We start from the raw sequence: 21,455 nt of genomic DNA, 5'->3' as shown, positions 1-21,455 counted from the left end.
TTTCATGTGGTCCTGCTGAATTTTGTAGAAAAAAAATAATTCAGAACAAATCTTTCTTTTTTCTCAGTGTAGCACTAGATAACCCTACTTTCTGAAAACGATGTACATTCTTGTAACATAAACTTAAACAATAATAAGAGTATGTGTACTGAAAAAAATTGTGACATTAACTGGAATGCACTGTGGCCTCTTTTTACATTTAATAGGCTCACACAACAGTCACTAAGTTGAACAGGAAGATGTGATGTAACCCAATAGTTTTTGGGCATCTTTGACATGCAAGGGTCAAGGAAATTAAAGGCTTGTAGAACCTTGGAATTCATCACTACATCAATAAAAATTGAAGCAACTAATAAAAAAAGGTGCACATCCCAAACCAAATATGAATAACCTTTCCTCAAAAATATAAGCTGAACTTAATCATTTCATTTCAGACCCAAACCTTTTTTTTTTTTTTTTTGAGTATTTCTTGCGTCAGCAGCTGTGCTAGTACTTTCTGTTCAGCAACTTAACCCTATTATGAAGATACCCTCCAAAGTGTTAAAACATAAACTGCTATATGTCTTTTTTGAAAGAGGGGCATTGCTGTTGCATGATTCAGTTTTTCTACAGTAGGAAGGCATAAATCTTCACAACTAGTGAGTCAGAGCATTGCTTGAGACATACCTTTTTGATTTATTCTATCTGTAACTCCATATGAACATTTTGCACTGTTATACAGCAGCTATGGCTTATTTGCCTATCCTACAAAACAATTTGTGATGGGTGACCATTGACACAGTGTGGACCATCAAACCTAGAATAGAAACCATTCAGAAGGCCTACAGCATAAAACCCTTCAATCACCCAAGTGCTTGCAGATACTATGAACAAAAATCGTGTCATGCCCCCCTCCAAAAAAACAGAAGATATTAATTGTATGGCAAAAGCATTAAGTTTGGAAATTGCCCTTACTATTCAGACTAGCCAACAGCATGATGCCAAGAGTTGTGTGGTAAAACACCAGAGAATTATTTCTATTAAGCCTCTAGTCAATATTAGACTACACTCTGAAAAACAGAGTCAGAGACTAAGCAACAATGGTGCAGTTGACTTAAAAAAGTAAGAAAAAAGGCAGAAATATTATCACATTTTTTTTTACTTCAACTCAAGAAAAGTGGCCCATTGTTCTCTAGATAACATACTGAAGGAACAACAGAACATTATGGGTACAACCATGGGTGAACCTACCTCTAGGATCAATTAACAATGTACGTTGAAGGAACAACAGAACATTATGGGTACAACCATGGGTGAACCTACCTCTAGGATCAATTAACAATGTACATTGAAGGAACAACAGAACATTATGGGTACAACCATGGGTGAACCTACCTCTAGGATCAATTAACAATGTACGTTGAAGGAACCACAGAACATTATGGGTACAACCATGGGTGAACCTACCTCTAGGATCAATTAACAATGTACGTTGAAGGAATCACAGAACATTATGGGTACAACCATGGGTGAACCTACCTCTAGGATCAATTAACAATGTACGTTGAAGGAACAACAGAACATTATGGGTACAACCATGGGTGAACCTACCTCTAGGACCAATTAACAATGTACATTGGAGGAACAACAGAACATTATGGGTACAACCATGGGTGAACCTACCTCTAGGATCAATTAACAATGTACATTGAAGGAACAACAGAACATTATGGGTACAACCATGGGTGAACCTACCTCTAGGATCAATTAACAATGTACGTTGAAGGAACAACAGAACATTATGGGTACAACCATGGGTGAACCTACCTCTAGGATCAATTAACAATGTACGTTGAAGGAACAACAGAATATTATGAGTACAACCATGGGTGAACCTACCTCTAGGATCAATTAACAATTTACCTAATTCTGTGGATAAGCAATGGATAAGTGGGACATAAAGGAGTGCTAAACCTACCAACTAGCAAGGAACAGCTCTTATCACAAGTGAAAATGCAAACATGTAAAGCATTTTCTCAGTATTGGTATCTGAGTTATAGACATAGAGTTATTTGGTTGTTCAGGTATCTGGTCATAAGTAAAGGAAATGGCCAGTTACACATATTCTGAAATGCTGACAGTGTCATAGACTTTTCTTTACCAACTTTGCAGCCAAAGACTGTGCCTAACCTAAGCTTTCAGTGTAGGAAAAGCATTTTGCTTTAGTGATAGCTGCTGTTCCTTCCTGACCCAACATATTTAACAGATCAATGGTATCTTTGGCCATCCAAATATCAGACAAAAAGTGGACTGCTCCCCCCCAACAAAAATAAATAAATAAAAAATCCATCTGCTTCAGATGTATTCCATAAGTCAACAAGAATCACAGGTTCTCTCCCAAAGGGGCTTCCTGGGGACCAACAGATCACCTCTACCAAGCTTTCCCTCAGAAAGTTCATCTGAGACAGATGCTACAGGAGTTGTAAAAAAAAGCACCTGTTATGCCCAGTGCATATGCATTTCAAGTAGGATATCAAAAATGCTGGTGAAATGAAAAACTTTAGGACTGGAAAGCTGAATAAAGTCCCACATTGAATCTTGTTGCAACATAAATGTAAATAAGTCTTCCCTGCAATGAACCCCAAGAGAGTAGGATTTTAACTGGCATGACTGAGTTGAATATTATTCCTGAAAGTTAGCTATACCATTCCAGTAGAAATGATGAACCAAACAACCCAATACCATATTCATGGGTAACTTTAATTACCCCACAATTAAATGGGAATCCTGTACAACATCAAATGTACATTCACAGACATTCCTGGATTTTGTAAACACAAACTGCATGGACCAGACAGTCAGTACAATAACCAGGGGTGCAACCATACAGGATCTGGTCATCACTTATATGGGGAGACTGATGCACACCCCCTATTATAATGCCTTTCCTGGTAAGGTCAGACCAAAACGTGGTCTCCTTTGAAGTAAAAATAAAACCTGGACCACCGGGTAAACCGGGAATGTTCAGGAACTATTCTAAGACTAGCTTCCTGCTATTAAGTAAGAACCTGGCAAAATTGCAAGCTCCCATAAACCATGAGAACAACTCTGCCTATGCAGAACTGTTCACAGAAACCCTGTACAAGCATATCAATAGCTGCAGAGAGGCACCTGTATCCACCAGGAAGAAGTACAGAACTAACTCAAAAAACAAGCCACCCTGTTGGAATCACAAAATCAATCGGATGTATAATAGGAGGATGAAAATCATGGCAAACATTAAGAGGTGCAGCACCCAGCAGGATAAAATCACTCTCATCAAACTAAACAAACAACCCACAGGACAAATAAAGTCTACCAAAAGCAAATTTGAGGTAAGTTTGGCCTCCCTGGCCAAGGACAATCACAAAGCATTCTTTAGCTATGTCCACAACCTCAAAGGTAACACACAAATGTGTGCAGACCTTAATGTAAATTGAGTCACCTATACTGTGCAAGCAGATATACCAAACCTCCTGGTTGATAAACTCAGCTCCAACTTTACTCCTCTCTCCCCCTCAACCATCCCTCAAGAAATATCATTAAATATAACTCCACCTACTAACACTAGGGAATAGGTTCTTAATGCTCTCTCTAAGACCAAGAACACTGCATCAATGGGCCCAGACAATATCCCAGGATGCCTTCTAAATAGCATGAAACATGGCCTATCAGGGCCTCTGAAATTACTATTTAACTGTAGCTTCCAAACAGGCTTCATGCCTCACGAATGAAGAAAGGCAACAGTCATCCTTCTGCACAAAGGTGGGCCATCTGCAGACCCTGGAAACTAAAGAACCATAAGTCTCACTTGTCATATATAAAGCCATGGAAAGAATTATCATGGAGATGATCAACAGAGATATAGTAAAACTCCAGACACTGGATCTAACCCAATTTGGTTTCATCAAGGGTAGATCATGTCTACTCAACCTGGTCGACTTCTTTGAGAAGGTCACCAAAGCAATGGATGAGGGCAAAATCATTCACACTGCCTACAATGACCTGAGTAAAGATTTTGACACAATACCCACTCAGGCATTGTTGGCAAACTCAAGAGATTATGTACAAACCCGTATGTCACCTGGTGGATAGCCAACTGGCTCACAGACAGGACCCAGGAAGTTAGAATTGGGGAGTCCACCTCTACAAAGAGGTCAGTCACAAGTGGAGTCCCTCAGGGATCAGTCTTTGGACCGCTCCTTTTGGCATTTACTTCTCAAGAGTCAAGGCCAATGTCAGTGGTCTCTGACTGATTCAATTTGCAGATGATTGCAAATTAGGAACTGTCGACAAACAACTGGTGGCAGAGCCATGGACTAAAGCTAAATTCCAAGAAATGCATAATAGTATCCTTTGGGAAGTCATCCATCCCTGTAACTATCATATTGACAACACACCCCTTAGAGTTAACCCAGTAGTCAGGGACTTAGGGACACACATAGATAGTAATCTAGCCTTTGAGCATCACATGTCTACAGTGGTGAGGAAATTATTCTATGCTGTGCAACTTATAAACAAAGGCATGACATCTAAGTCTAAGGAAGTCATTGTTCCACTGTATTCGGCAGTCATCAGACCTATCATTGAGTACAATGCTCCCTTTGGTATATACCTAACCAGGCATATCCAACAACTGGAATGTCTACAGAGGTTCTTCACTAAAAGAATACAGGGAGTAAGTGATATGTCCTATGCAGACCACCTCAAGGCCCTATCCCTGTATTCTGTCTCCTACAAGCCGTTGAGGGGAGATCTATGTCTGGCATACAGGGCATTGTCAGACCCCACTCTGATGGACCTCTTGCATATTCACAAAACAAACTTTACCAGAATTACTCGTTCTAAACACATAAATCTTGCCTGTGATATAAATAGAACCTGCTGGAGACATAGGTATGTATCTCAGAGACTACCCAGTCTATGGAACAGGTTCACCATCCATGTGAAGCAGAGTTCCTCCCTAGCCCAATTCAAGTGTAACATGGACAACTGGATGGAAAAACAGAATTTTATCCCTGGTTTGGCACCTATGTCTCTAATGCAAACAGGTAACCTGCAAATGGTTCATCTCCCAGGCCCATGCTTACACTTATCAAGGGTATCAGAATTTGTCAGAGATTTGGGATGCATAGCTAGGCTTAAAAATACCGTTGTGGTCATTAGCCTAGTAAAAACCTATGAAACTAATAATGAAATTGTTCTCACATTTGCTTTTCTTTGTTTAGCATTTGATTTGTTTTCTTCTAGCTTAATGCAGTCTATTAATACAGGTTAATATTAGGTGTTTGTTATGGAATGTTAAACTTACAGGAGCTTAAAATTACCTGGCTAAGTATCACAACATTTTTTGGGTGTATATCTAAACATCAAAGGCTGAAAAGGTTGAATACCAAAACCTCGAACTTGAAAGATCAAAGACTGAAAATATCGAAGCCGCAGAATATTGAATTCTTTCCCAGGGAAAGAATTTGGTGGGCCATTTCTGCGGCTTTACTATTTCCTCCACTGTGGGGCAATCTCAGAGTTGGTATATTTAAGTACTGAGGTGTGGGGGGCACAGCCCCCTACTTTGGGGGGTGTGGGGGGGGGTGAAGCCCCCACATTAGAAATAGTTTGTAGCATTCCTGTGTTTTGCGTTTTGTACTGGAACAGCGATTTTTTTCCTAGGGGAAAAAAATCTCTGTTCACAGTCTTCGAGGTTTTCAGCTTTCATGATTATGGGTTTGATGTTGTAACATTCGAAGTTTTGACACTTCGATGTTATGATATAGACCTCATTTTTTTTTGCAATGACTGAAAAACTTCAGCTTAGTTTTGTATTTAATGAAGCAACTCAATTAGGCAGTAGAAGTCCCTTTCCTTTATTATAAAGGTATCAAGATTAGCATTTTCAGTCTGTCCCTGAAAAGACGTGCTGTTATTTTAATAAATATTAAATATGGCTGGGTACTTAAAAACATGTCTAATGACTTTGAGCAGATGCAATATAATCTGAGGTGATTTTTTTTTTCTTTGAAATATATATGGGTCCACTGAAGATGACCCCATTTTATTTTCTTCTGATGTTTCCCCAAGGTCTTCTTTTTTAAATGTCATATTCTACTGGGGGCTGGAGGGGACTTCAACATTACACTTGATTTGGTTACTGATCAGTTCCCTCAACTCTGCTGTATTATATAAAAATTCAAAATGTCCTGAAGGAAATAATGCATAAATACGCCTTGCTGATATATGTCATATAGCACGTTACTGGTCCTGCCTTAATATCCTTTCCAACAGAGAGGCATCCAGTTATGTTAAGAAAACTGAACAGTACTTTCTCAAGTTAAATGTATCTGACTACATTTTCCTTTTATTTTATGGGAAATTTTAAAGTTTAAAATTGCAGGCAGTTATGAAGCAGCCAGAGCTTTGAGCTTTGATTTAAAACTGTCAAAGGATTGCCATTGATGTACAGGGAAATGGCCTAAAGACCTGGCCATTCAATATGAAATAAGTCAACCCAGACAATATAGAGACAAAGAAAACATTAGTGTTTGTCACAATTTGAAGATTAAATTGACAGAAAAACAAAAAAAAATGGTCTAATTATTATTTATTATTATTATTTTAATTACAACTAGTCTGCAGTCCGGGCCTTTCATAAATAACAATGTGAAATGACAAACTAAAAATAGGGGTCAGAGGAAATCACTGTTGAAGATGCGGTAAGGGAAATGCTCACAATTTCCATACGCTGGCAAAGTCTAGATTCTTAACAAAAAAAATGGCTGCTCAACCCATACTGAGATTGTTAATTTGAGTGACACAATTTTTTTTTTATGCTAGGCATCTATCCTTGGAGGACATGTTCAGCAAGGTGCTACACTTACAGAGAATTATTATACCAAATGTGAGCACTGCACTTTGTTTTTACGTACTAGAAGAATATTAAAAATATTTTTTACAAGGATCTTCAGAATTATATAAATTAAAAGGCTGCAGGGAGGAAAACCAGACAATATGATTTCTGGACTATCTTTCCATATTGCTGGGATACTGACTTATGATTGAAAAATTGTAGGAACAGTTTCTAATAAGATTAAATGTCGGTGAATCATTTGATTGTTGTGTTTATTGTGCTACAAGATATGCTCTTATAGTTATTTGATACTTTGAGGAATTCTTAATGTTAGTGTTTTCTCACAAACCAGTGCAATAAACAAAGCACAACATACACAATAGTTGAGGTTTCTCAAGGTATTAGTAATATTGCTACCTGCCCAAGTTTGATCAATAATGCTTTTGTGACCCATTGCAAGTCATTTTTGCACCTATGATTATTACTCGTGCTCAGAAAATGAAGGTAGGAACAGACTATTATTACTTAAATCCTTAGAACTTTCATTTCTCTCGAAGGTTCCATGCCTCCTTAGACTCCTACTACATCTCAGGAAATTAGGTGTACAATAACTTCCTTGCAGTACAGCCCCACAGTGTAACAGTATCAATGTTAAGGTCTGCAAATATTTAACAAAGCATACAAACTGTTTAGCTGTTTCTTGACTAGAGATAGGCCCATCTCTCGGAAACAGACCAAGCCTGTATCTCTAAAACAGTCTCAAGACAGTTTTACAAAATTCAATTAAACCAACAGAGAAGGTCACTGATTATAGGGCAGCTTCACTGAAGCACTATGAAACTAAGTTTGTGAATATATGGTCTTCTAGACTACAGCCTGGCTTAGGCATCAAACTGGACTGTAGCAGTTTGTTCTTTTCAATGGTAACAGGAGAACAAACCAATTTGAAAAAACCTACTTATTTATGTATGCATTTATTTATTTATTTGTTTGTTTGTCCTTTATTAACCAGGTTAGTCCACTGGGCTGGTGGCCTGTTTTCAGTGGAGACCCGAGAGGAAAATCTCCAACAAAAAAAGTTAAAACAATAACAATTAAGCAGTAACAATACAATAATAATAGCAGCAATAAATGTTTACATTACAAGTAAAGTGAGTATGTATACATAGCTACATATATTCACATCATAAATGAAAGTTGGTACATAGCAACATATTGTTCACATGATAGCAAAAAAATTAACAAATTATAAAATGAATCAAGAACCATAGCTAAAAAGTAGAAGAAGTGGAGGCTTGTAGTATAGGTGAAGAACTACAGATTGGTGCATCAGAAAAAAGCTGTTAAACTTCTTTAATAACTAAACCAGGTTGGTAACAAGATAAAAGAAAATGGAGTATTAAGAAGACGGGTAGGAGTAGAGGGTTGGGGAGCAAAGTTTAAGCAAGACAGGAAGAGTGAAAAAAAGCCAGGTTTGAGAAGAGTGAGAAGTGGGAAGTATAGTAGGTAAGGAAGAGAAAGATGTGATATAAGTATAGAATAGCTCAGTAGCCTAGCTGTGTGACTACAGTTCTAGTAGTTATGAAAGATTATGTAAAGGTAAGGAGAGGAGAAAAATTATTGTCTAGCAGTTGGGCAGTAGGTGTTAGGTCGGGTGGTAACAGGTGCAAGAGAGAGAGTTAGCAAGGTAGTTCTTTAGTTCTCTTTTAAAATGAAATGGGGATTGAATAGATCAAATATTGCTTGAAAGTTTGTTCCAGGTTTGAGATATAGAGCATTTATAAAGTACCTGTAGTCTTGCTACTGTTTTGTTAGGCTTGTAGGCGCGAAGAAGCAGTTGGCTGGTACTATGGAGGGTTCATGAGGATTTCATAGTTTCATAGTTTGGTACTAGGCTATCTGCCCTGGGGCATTTATAAGCCTAGCCATAGTGATGTGGCTTTCGCCACCCCATGTAATGGTACAAAAGTGTACAGAATAGATTTAGAATACTGTGCCTCTGTCTAGTAGTGACACAGTGAAGACCCCCTTACATAATAGAATTAGTTTACTGTGCCTCTGTCTAGTAGTGACACAGAGATGACCCCTGGGGTAAACCTATGATCTCCCATCCAATTGTCAAGATATCTCTTGAAGAGAGTCAGTGAGGGGCTCTGCCTAACATGAACTGGGATTCTGTTCCAGAGTATGGGAAGCCTCTGAGTTATGAATCTGTCCCTCCAGCATGTCCTATTCATATTTGTGTTGAGGTTCAAATCTTTAGCTCTCGTGGTTCTGATGGATTTGGATTTTTTGAGGTGGAGCATGTCCATCAATTCCTGATTGGACATGGCCTTGTACGTCAGGCACAGATCACCTCTGAGTAGGCGGTATGCTACTGAATAGAGTTGGAGTTTTTTAGTCTGGCAGCATATGACATATGTTGCAGACCCTTGATCCTCTTGGTGAGGTACTTTAGGGGTCTCTCTAGCTGTTGCAAGTGCCGGGTGAGGTACATGCCAAATGGGGCATTGTACTCAATCATGGGCCTGATAAGGGAGGAGTACAGGGGCACAATGACCTCCTTTGATCTGGATGTGAATCCCTTCATGATAAGGTGGGCAAGGTAGAAAGTCTTTCTAACCACTTTGGCAACTGGCAACGTGGGTGTCAAATGAGAGGTCACTATTGACTTGGGTCCCCAGGTCTCTGATTACTTTTTCTGTACTCAGTGGGTTACCGCCTATGTGATAATTTGTGGGCACTTTGTTTTTCCCAAAGGGGATGACTATACATTTTTTGGCATTTAGTTTAAGGCCATGACTCCGGCACCAGTTGTCCATTTCAGTGAGGCCTTTCTGTAGGATGTATGTGTCAGCTGGTGTATCGACTATGGCGCCTAGTTTGCAGTCATCTGCGAACTTTGTCAGCCACAACCCTCCCATGTTTGCTTTTACATCTGAGAAATAAATGCCGAACAAGAAGGGTCCCAGGACAGAGCCCTGTGGGACACCACTTGTCACTGGCTTTGAGACTGGCATGGCTCCAACGATTTTGACTTTATGGGTTCTATCCTTTAGCCAGTTTGCCACCCATCTTGTGACATATGGATTTACATTTAAGCTGTTGAACTTGTCTATGATGCCAGAGTGGGGTATTGTGTCGAAAGCTTTAGCCAAGTCCAGGTAGGCTGTATGGACTGCTTTGCCCTCGTCAATGGCTCTAGTGACTGTTTCAAAAAAGTCAACCAGGTTTAAAAGGCAGGATCTGCATTTTACAAAGCCGAACTAGGTGGGATCAAGTGTCTGTAAGTCCCCAATGTCTCTATTTATTAGTTCCATAATGATTCTTTCCATAGCTTTGCAGACCAGGCTGGTTAAGCTTATGGGGCGGTAGTTACCAGGGTCAGTAGAGGTGCCTCCTTTGTGGAGTGGGACTACTGTTGCTGTACACCAGTTTTCAGGTACATATCCTGTAGTAAGGCTAAGGTTAAATAGCATTTTTATGTGCGGGTTTAGCTCCTCTTGGAGTTCACGTAGCACGCAACCCGGGATACTGTCAGGTCCCATTGATGCTGTGTTTTTAGCTTTGCTGAGGGCGGTTCTCACCTGGACATCTGAGATGACAGGGAGGTTATATTCAGCTGGGATAAGTATTTCTTCTTTTGGGGGTGAGGGAGGGGAGAAATTTGCACTGAACCTGTCTGCCAGAATGTTGGCAATATCTGTGGGTTCAGTGTATTTTTTGTCATTGTGAACTAACTCTGAACATATCTGAGGGTTTCCGCCCAGGTTTCTAACATAGCTGAAAAAGGCCTTGTGGTTATTTTTAGTGTCCATAGCGATTTTTCTCTCAAAGTTGACCTTGGATGTTTTTATGAGAGAATGTAGCTTTCTACTAGTGCTGATCAGAGATACCTTCTCTTTATGGGATTTTGCTCTGTCGTGCAGTAGCTTCCTTCTTTTGTTATACAATTTGTTTATGGCTGGGGTCCACCAGACAGGACGCCTGCCGTTGGTGGAGAGGGTCTTGGTTTTATTTGGGATTGCATGATCCATGCATTCTTGGAGATGTCCGTAGAAAGCATTTGTGAAGGATTCTGCATTGTGGGATGTGGTTTCCACTGTCCCAGTGGGCTTAAAGGATACCATCTCAGTTTTAAGAAGTGTAAAGTCGGCTTTTGAGATGTTTTTCACTGTAGTCTTTTGTGTTGGGGGTGGAGGTGGGATATGTATATCCAGGGTGATTAGTTTGTGGTCAGATCTCACTAGTGAAGGGTATACTTCCGGTGTGGAGCACTTTGTCCCCATGTTTGTGATGATCAGGTCTAGTATATTATCTCCCCTTGTGGGAGAGGTGACTAGCTGTTCCACTGCATTTGAATTTATGAATTCCAGGAACCTTTGGACTAGGGTGTTTGGGCTAGAATAATGCACCCAATCTATGTTAGGGTAGTTGAAGTCTCCCAATATGATGGTGTTTGGTGAGACATTCATATCCTCCAATGTCTTCAGGAAGGCTGAGTGGGGTTCCTGAGATTGGGAGGGTGGTCTGTAACATGCTGCCAGTTGTATAGCAGTTCTGCCTATGGTTAGTTGCACCTGGATGGTCTCTGATGTTTCATGTGTTGCCACTAACCTGGAGGTGTGGGTGTCCTTGATGAATATGGACACTCCCCCTCCCTTTTTGGTTTGGCCTGAGTTTTGGGGCCAAAAAGCATGATACGAGGTATAGCCTGGTAGCGCTGGGGTGCTCTCAGGAGCCTTGAACCAGGTTTCAGTTACTGCACAGACATCGATGTCCTCCATACTGAGGAGTGCTTTGAGAGCCTGCATCTTGAGATTTAGACTTCTGGCGTTGAGCAGCATTACCCTTAATTTTTTTCCATTTTTGTTTTCTAAGGAGGTGGGTTTGTCTTTTGAGCCTTGCCTAAAAAAGGCAATATGGGGGAGGCAAGAGCCTTAGCCAATATCCAGAAGCCCAGTGGTGACAGATGCAAGCCGTCCCTTGCGAAGCAGCGTGGCTTGTCCAGCATGTCATCCCAAGCAGACAGACATTGGATCCCCCTAGAATGACACCAGTATTTGAGCTAATTATTAAAGCTGGTCATCTTGTCTTTGTATTGTGGCATCATTCATGGTGAAGGCAAGATGCTGCTCAGGGTCAGGGTCATACCAGCCTGGGCTACATAATCAGAGAACTCCTCTATGTCTCTTTTCATGTAGTCCAGGGAGGTATGTCTCAGGTCATTCACGCCGGCATGGACAATGACGGAGTCATATTTGTACTTGCTTTGGAGTGACCTGAGTGTGTGTGTTATGTGGCGGATCCTAACTCCCGATAAGCAGCTCACCATTACCCTCTCCTTGTTCAGCCTGGTAAGCGAAACGTCAGTGTGTCTGACTATAGAGTCACCTATTACTAGTGTATCAGGCATGGTGTTTGGCCTTAAGGGCTGTGATTGTTTGACACACTGATTTATTGAAGTATGTGATGCATGTGTTATGTTTTGAGGTGGTGGATTTTTCAGTGTCTGCTTTGGGAGCCTTTGTTGTTTTGGTAAGTTTTTTGTTAGAGCCTCCGAGTATGTCTTTGTGTTTTTATGTGTTTGGTTTGCAGTTGTGGTAGGTCTATGTGGGACTGGGTTTGGTGTGTGTGTGGTTACCTTCTCCTCCTGTCTGGTCTTGCCAGCCCTGAGTTGAGAGAGTTCAGCCTCCAGTTTGGCTATATAGTTGATCTCTCACATATATTTGTGTTTGTTTGGAGGAGGAGAGGGTTGTCTGTGTGCATGAGACAATTGTAACATTGTCTCAAGATTCCCAGATTAACCAGCTGAACCGGAGAGGATGCCAGCAATCTACCACTCGACATGCTAGAATATTATAAGGGAGTGCTGTGCCTTTAAGGGAAGTGGCTACTCACAGGGAAGGTAGGTGGATGTAGTGCTTAGTTTAGTTAGCGAGTGCTTACGTAGAAGAGAGGTTTTGAGAACAAGTGCTAGGCTTATAATAAAGCGATTAGACTAGATTATTATAAGAGTAGAGCTTTCTTAAGGGAAAATTTGAAGAGCAGACTTGGCGGAGCCAGAAAAAGTTTAACCTTGTTTAACCATGCGCACAACCGCGCAAAGCTGTGCAAACGCGGATTTTAAACAGGGAACTTCAAAAGAGCTAGAAATGGTCCAAAACATCCAATTACTACAAGCTCTTGTGCTGAGGTCACTCCTTCAGGGACAGATAGGCTGCTCAAGGCTCCCCACTCCCACTGGTGAGCAAAGAAAAGTCCTTCTATCCAAGTAAGGCAATGGACACCACAGGAACTACACCACAGCCCAGAATACAGCAAAGCCTGTATACTGGTCTAAACTAGTTGAGGAGAGGCGGGAAAACAAGGATATTTTTTTTTTTTTTTTTTTGTAGAGGGATAGGAGGGTAGACAGGTACAGTAGGAAGTGTGTCATTAGTAGCTGAAAAAGTTGGAGTAATTGAGGGAATTCAAGCCACTGTAGTGGTTGAGTGCAAGGCAGTGATGGGATTCGTTAAGGGAAATTACAGACAAATCTGGCTATCTTGTTGTAGGCTTGTTCAAGTTTGATTAAAAGATTTGCTTGGAGGTAGGTAAATATAGGTGAAGCATAAAGTAGGCAGTGGAGGAAGTAGGCTTGAGCTAATGAAGACCTGGAAGTAGTGGATAATAATTTTTTTTTGTTTCTATACATTAAACCAAGTTTTTGATTAGTCTTTTTGATGGATTGTTGGATATGATGGTCAAATTTCAGTTGATCGTCAATTGTTATTCCATGAAGTTTGGTATGGGAGTCAGCACAAATGATGGTGTTGTCTAGGCAAGACAGACTAAAAGAAGCTTTAAGGCTGAATATAGATTTTTGAAGGAAAAGAAGAAGCATAGTTTTCTTTGGATTAAGGATGAGTAGATTATTGATTAACCAATGTTCAATGGTGCTAAAAGAAGTCTGGGTGAGGGAATGAAGGTCAGTAGGGTTGTCAGAGAGGGTAATAAGGGTAGAATCATTGGCATACTGGATTAGAGAAGAGGTGTAGCAGGCAGACTGTAGATTATTAGTAAAAATATTAAAGACAAGTGGGTCTAAAATAGATCCTAAATCCTTATTCGTATGGCAAAGACAATCACTAAATCATCTGTTGCCACTCTTAAAGTTTTCTAAAAGACATTTGGTTCTACTGCTTGCACCAATGTTTTGAGAGTTCTGGAAACTTTTGATCTGCCTCTCAAATCAATAAGAGTAGTTAAGTTGATTATCACCTTCCTTCCTCTACTGGTCATACCAGTTCCACCTTTTCCTCTTTCTGTTCATTGCATAAGTTAGATAACACAATTTCCTTTGTCAAATACCAATCTCATAAAGACATTGTAAACACTTGTTCTTGCTGTTTTAAAAGGCCATTTCCTAAAAGGGTGATTCAGTCGTTCAATACAGTTCAAAATACTAATGTTTGCTTATGATTATACGATACTAATACAAGAGTTCCATGGCAGAAATCACCCACATCAAATGCAAACTTTGTGACTGCTTCTTAGCATGTCAGGACTAAGAATAAATGCAAGGAAAAGGCCAACAGAGCAGCATAGTGAATTGGCTGGATTGCTATTGTCTTACTAAACTCTTGGCTGTGGAGTCTTCTGAAGTTATTTGTTCCTTCCTTTCTATTTGCTTCACTAAATTTTTTAAACAATAGTCACCTTATGGCTGTGATAACCTGTGATTAGGAATCTCTCAGTCAGATCTTTTAAATATCAAAATTCATCACTGCAAATTTGTCTTATTCTAACAAACTGAGATTTAGGCATCAATGTCTTTGTATGTTTAGGATGGCAGGTATTATAAGGAAGCAAGAATTAAAAAAAAAGTTTCCTATGGAGTGGTTAACATGGATTCATCTATATGTTTTGTGACCTCCATATAAGGGATATGCATCATGAATAAATATGTACTAAATCTTAGATTATTAGAACAAGAAGGGTTTGCAGAGATTAATTTCAATATGGATGACAGTCCAAAAATTTTATGAGATATTTATAGCAAGATGATATCTCACAGGTGCAATAGGGCTATGGGACTTTTTGAATTTGGTATAAGAAGGCCTCTTAATTTATTTCTCTAATAATACACAATGATGAGCATTGAAGAAGCTTGTATTTGTCTGAACCAGTAGAGTGAACTCCTTATGTTGCTTTTCTAAGGACAACATGTTTTATCTTTTGATCATAAAAACAACAATATATGTATTAACAAAGGATTGTTTCTTTTGGACCACAGTGGTGACAAGAAGTACAGTAGTGACTTTAGTAATTTGTTAGAGTGCTAAGAGGTTTACTGTCTTTTTTATGCTAATAGAGATCCGAGTAATTGGAATGATAAACATAAATGTATTTTAAAATATTTGAATAAATTGAATACAGAACATTTTATACTCATGATTAAGTATAGTTTTTCAATGCATGTCTTCAGTAAGTTCTTTTTCTAAACGCGATTAAGGTGTGATTATTTTTTAAGAAGAAGACACAGTCCATCTTGTGATTTCTAAATGTTGCATTAGATGCAGTCTTGTCATTAAATTCAATTCTAATGATGTTTTCATTAAAAATAAAGAATGGTGCCTCCTGTTGCTCCATTTTTTGCCTTTTGTGGTATTGTTGCTGTTAATGTCTCAGTTTGTTTCATTACTGACACCTGCATCTTCATTTTTATGTTTAAATGAAATATTTCACTAACTGTTCAGTGGAATTATTTTCTATGCAATATGCTTTCATCTTTTAAAATAGGGATGAAAATGTGTACCTCAGAGATTATAGCTTAAAAAGCTGTGTTGTAATGTGTATTACCAGTTATTACTGCAAAACCATTAGTTTCTTTCCCCATCTGTTTGTGTGTGTGATGCCTACACAAATATACACACAAAAATTCTCACCATACAATGAAGGAAAACACACACTACTCTGTTAACACTTTATTTCAGTTTAAGCAATCTTAATATCTTTATTTGGTAAATAAATATTGCTTTGCCCTTTTTCTGTTTCATAAAATAAGCTATGCTAAAGATATATGTACTTAGTTATACTAGTCTTTTTTGATGGAACAATAATTTATTATAATTATCAAAGCTATCCAATTTTTACAATGCACAGTTTCATTTTTCTTTTGCGTTTATTTAAAAGGTTGTGTTTTTCCCATAATGTATATTTACAGTGAGGCATGACTCCCAAACATTGCAAAATAATTCACTTTGAAAGCAGACCAGTCTCTAGAGTACAGAATTACACACTTGTGGGGTTTGTATAATTATCTTGAATTGCCCATTGAGTAAATTAGTTCGGAATCCAGCCCTTAATTTGCTTTGCAAAATCATTATCATATGGAGGCATAATCTGAAAACTGAACTCTTGTCTTCTCACAATTTTCTACTGAAATTTTACCACTTGGATTACATCTTAGTTTGCTATTTGATGTATACTGTTTGCTGCGCAAACAGAAATTCATACACATCATTGTTGGTTTCTAATTTATGGTATCATAACAGAATGCAATTAGCCTACTAATGGACATGTGAAGAGTGACATACACTCTACATGGGAAAATCCTAAATCAAAAAAAATTATCCTTATTATCTGCACACATATATGACTCAAAATATAAATACAAGAGTACTTTCACTCAGTAGCGGATACAAAAATAATAAAAATACATAAGAAGCATTTTGGTACAATAACAGCTTCTTCTCTGACTTTTGCTGTGATTCATTGTCATTGCAGTCTTTTTATACAAAGACAACATGCAGGTCCCCCCTGCCTGACTTTCCTCATTCAGTTTCATAGCGATTTTCCATTTATAGTGAGTGAACAGATTCATTCACAAAGGTGTTCAACTGTACATGTCTCTCAAACAAATAATGAATGCTATTTACTTTTTTATAGAATGCAGGTCTCCTCAGGACTGCCATCAAGAAAGGTACACACAGTTCTGCTTTGACAACTTTAACTATTTCTATAGAACTCCTCTCATAAACAGAAGTGCTACACTTTACAGCACTAGCATTCCTGCAGGTTCCAGTGTTCTGCATTTAACCTTGTGACTTCCTTATTCAATCGATTCTTCTAGTCTGAAGCAGAAGCTTACTTCAGTGTCTGACCACCTTCTATGTCTATCCAGGTGTTATTGTGCAGAGACATCAGTGTTCAAAACTATGCATGTCAGAAATCACTTAAATCAAAAAAATGGAAAAAGGTAAGAAAACACTTTTCTTTCAAACCCTAGCATCTCTTTACTAAGATGTGTTAACCCAAATCTTTTTTCTGCCCCTAATCCCAGCCCAACACATTACCTTATAAAGCACCCTTTTGTGAAGATTATCACTAACCAATACATCTGAAGACACACACACATATACACACACACACACACACACACACACACACACACACACACACACAAACAAAAAAAAACTAATGCTAAACTGTATGCTACAGATTACTCTTATTCTAAACCCCGCAAAAGCCTTACTTGCAAATATTCATAACACAAAACTCGAATTTTCCAAGGTCTGATGTTTCCTCACACTGACAATATCAGCATTCATCTTAAGGAGCACACACTACCCTTTTTCGACCAAACACATATTGACAACGTACAGTAGTATCTTTTTGTTCTAACTACTCATAGCTCAGCTGTTCACAGCTGTACACTATCTTGTTCATTTGAGTGTGACATATGAAACTCTATAAGCTTCACCTCTATATATACTACTCCAAGTTATCATAACCGTGGGAGCAATATATTTAGAGATATGGATGTGGGGCATACACAGATCTTGCCACATATTAAAAAAATAATAAATAACTTTTTTGTAATTTGCTTGCATTAGTGAGTATAAGCCTTTACAAATGATTAACAGCAAGGTATTCAAACTCATGTAGATGGTACCTGAGTTTCTAAAGCAGATCCATTATACACATAAATACATATATATATGTATATATATATATATATATATATATATATATATATATATATATATATATATATATATATATATAGGTCTAATTCTAAATTTTGAATTTTCGCAACTTCAAATTTCTTAAGGTCGGGCCATAAGACTGAAGTTTTGAAACTTTCACATTTAAACAAAAAAATAATAAATACGAAAAAAAACATTTTTTTTCATTTTTGAAGGGAGCAAGCCCCCCTGCTCCCCAAACCCCTGCTAATTAAATTTAACACCTCCACGATCACACTACAGTGAGGACAATGATAAATGTGCCATTCTGCCCTGTACAGCCATCTCCTTTTAAATGGTTTGAAGTTTCAAAACTTCAGTCTTATGATCTCAACCATAAGAAATTCAAAGCTGTAAAAGTTTGAAATTTAGAAGTTGACCCATATATTTATTTAAAAACAAACACATGCAGCCTCTCTTAAACATCAGTTTTCAGGATTCAGCATGGTGGCATCAGCAATGGATGTAAAGTACCCCAAAATGTGTATTTCCAGGTTAAACTGGGTGTAATCCTTGACGATTGGATGGGAGATAGGAAATTCACCCCGGGGATAACGTCAGTCGCCCTGCTAGACAGGGGTCCAAGGAAGTAAATATTGTGGGAAGAAATAGTCAGGGAAATGTTTTGGCTAGGCTTGTATAGGCCCTAGTACTGATAGCCTAGTACCAATCTATGAACAGAATGTTTAGATGAAAAACATAATTAAATCAGTACTTCGGCCTCTTGGAAAATGTGAGTTCATTATCACTTCCATCCCATGTAGTACTGTGAACAAAGAGTTTGTAAAAACTTGCCTAAATTTCACAGGTATTTCCCGTTAACACCCTCACAGGATGAGAAGTATCACTTCCACCAGAGGTCTAGACTCAAAGGTAGGGCAGATACAGAGGGAAACCACTCTCCCAGGATGTTTTGATGTTAATAATGGAAGAACTCTGTCATCTGGTGCAATCTCTTTTATGAGTCAAGCACCAGAAGGGGAATTTTCAGTTCCTTTTACATATTCACTGATAATCATTCACTAGTTAGCTCAGTCATCTGAGAAGTGCTATATAATGCACTGTAGCTTTATCACATTTTGGGAAGGTATCTTGTTTTTGATGTAATAGTAAGAAACTGAATGTGCATATATGCTGAACACTGTATTATGCCTTGAGATCCCCGATTTATTTATCATTCCTCCTCAAAAATATTTGGGTCTGCTAGTGTGCTCCAAATGGACAGACATGGCAATGGTTAAACTTGACAATCTTATCTGAAAAATATTTGAAAATTACCTGCCAAAAAATGAATAGCATCTATACTATCTCCAGTAGAGTTAAACCTCTACAGGCCATGACAATTCCTAATATTTTATATATGTAAAAATACAAAAAGCAGTATGGCCAAAGGAAAGGACAGAAACACAGATTTCATTAAATGTTCAATATGGGTAGTATTTAAACTTATTGTATTAAGTTCAAGTAATTGAGTTTGAATGAAAGCACTTATTAAATGTCTATCTTCTATTCTGTGTTTTGGTCCTTTCCTTTGGCCATTTTTGTATTTTTATTAGTTTGTTCAGTGTTTTATTGTTTTATCTATTTTATATATGTTAAAAAAAACATACTGGTAGACCACCCCCTCTCAAAAGCATTTGCAAGCGTTTCTTAATATACAGTCTTAGATAAATTCAAGGAAAGAATGTCTCAGAACTTGGCCTACATTCCCAAGTGTTACGGATGGAGATTCTGTACCCAGGCTACCCACACGGAGGTATGAACCTTGGCTATAGATGATTGTCAGTGTTAAAGTGACCCCCCCCAACCCCATGTCCAAAATTGAGAAAGGGGATTGTAGGTGGATGAATAGATGGATGGAGGATAAGGTTTATTCAGTCTGGCTTGTTATGCCACAGCCTTCAAACTGGCCCAGTTACCACATCTTATTATTAGTGAATGGAAACTTGAGTTATCTGACTATGGGGATGTATTAGGTAGCTAGGGTAGATCCCATAAGACTGGATACTACAGATATGCAAGTAACAGGTCAGGTTTATAGAATTGGAATGGGGAAGGGGCTTCATTAATTAAGTGTCACACGGCCCCAGTATCATTGCTAATTTGACATCCAAGACAATCCAGTAGTGGGCTAGCAGGGGAATTCACTGATGGACTCAACAAAGGATAAACCCAGAAAATAGTGACGTCATGGAATTCTTGGAAATAAATACAGAATTTTGGCTTGGGAAGCAAGAGTGGCTTATTAATTTATAGGTGAAACATATTTGGATGAGCAAGATTATTAAGGTCCAAGGGTGATGAATAGCTGTGTCATGGACAACATTCCAAGGGTTTAAAATGGAAGGGTGACTATGATTTCAAGGCCTTGAGCAAGCATTTAATAAGCACATGGAATAAGGAGAACATTATGTTTCTGACCATGGAGAATCGGAGGCACTCTAGAAGAACCCAGGACTACTTAATAAATGGCAAAGATGTAGGAACCAGCAAATAGAGCTCATTTATAGCTGACATGTCTCCCTATTAAGGTACTGCCTAAAGACGTCAAAGCAGCCAGATGAATGTTTGAGGTGCAATGCCCCTGGAGTGGATAATTTCACATGTTCTAGTATTTCCCATGCGCTAACTGTTACCAGTAGTATGTGGTTAGCATGCTGAATGAGGTTTAGCAGTAGTCCCTTAAAACTGAATGGAAGTTTTGGCTATTTGGCTTCAGAAATCAAGTTACCAATGTCATGGGTCCTATTTGGAAGGTCTGCTGGATTTTAGCTAGCATAATGAAATCACTATGTTCAAAAGAGTGAATCTAGAAACAGGCTATTGCAAGGAAAGGTACAGCAATCTGTGTACTATGTTTTAGGGCTTGTTTTACATTCCTTTAAACGAATGGGTTACGGAATCAATATCCCCCAACCTGGAAAGCTTTATTTACATACCTCAAAGCTAAGACAGCTAGTTGATATGGACTGATTACTTTCTAGTGTGGAAATTTTTTGCAGAACTTTACCTGGATGCATATTTCAGTTTTGACAACATTAACTTTCATAGATTAAGCCAAGTTTGTAAATAAATTAAGCTTGTTAATAGTTGCTATTTTACAGTTTATTTTTACATAATGATTGAGTTTGTGGTCTTATTTACTTGCAGTTGGTGTGGTTCTTGTTTATTCAATAAATGACTATAATGCAGTTAAAATATATATATATATACATAAGATATAATCCCATATGCCAAGCCTACTGAGCTCATGCCTAAACTACAGCAAATTGCCCCTGTCCAACCGTATTGTGCTTACTCTAACCCTGCCCCTTAACCCAATCTAGAAACTACCTTACAAAAACTATTTTTTTCCCAAGTGTATTGATATTCAGACAAAGTGAGTCTGGTGTTACTGTTCGTTTTTTTTTTTAATTTATCATTCAGAAAAGGAAAAGATTTACTATCCATTTTCCATCTGTTGACAGACAATATTTTTAGGTTTTGATAGGTAAATGTCAATATGCAGAGGTTAAAGCAGTAATCAATAATTTATTTAAATACAGGCATATATAGATATGTGGGTGGCACAGTGGAAAACA

This window comes from Protopterus annectens, chromosome 15.part0, assembly GCF_019279795.1.
Source record: "Protopterus annectens isolate FY-2018-M chromosome 15.part0, PAN1.0, whole genome shotgun sequence".
NCBI lineage: Eukaryota > Metazoa > Chordata > Ceratodontiformes > Protopteridae > Protopterus > Protopterus annectens.
This window is presented reverse-complemented; position numbering follows the sequence as displayed.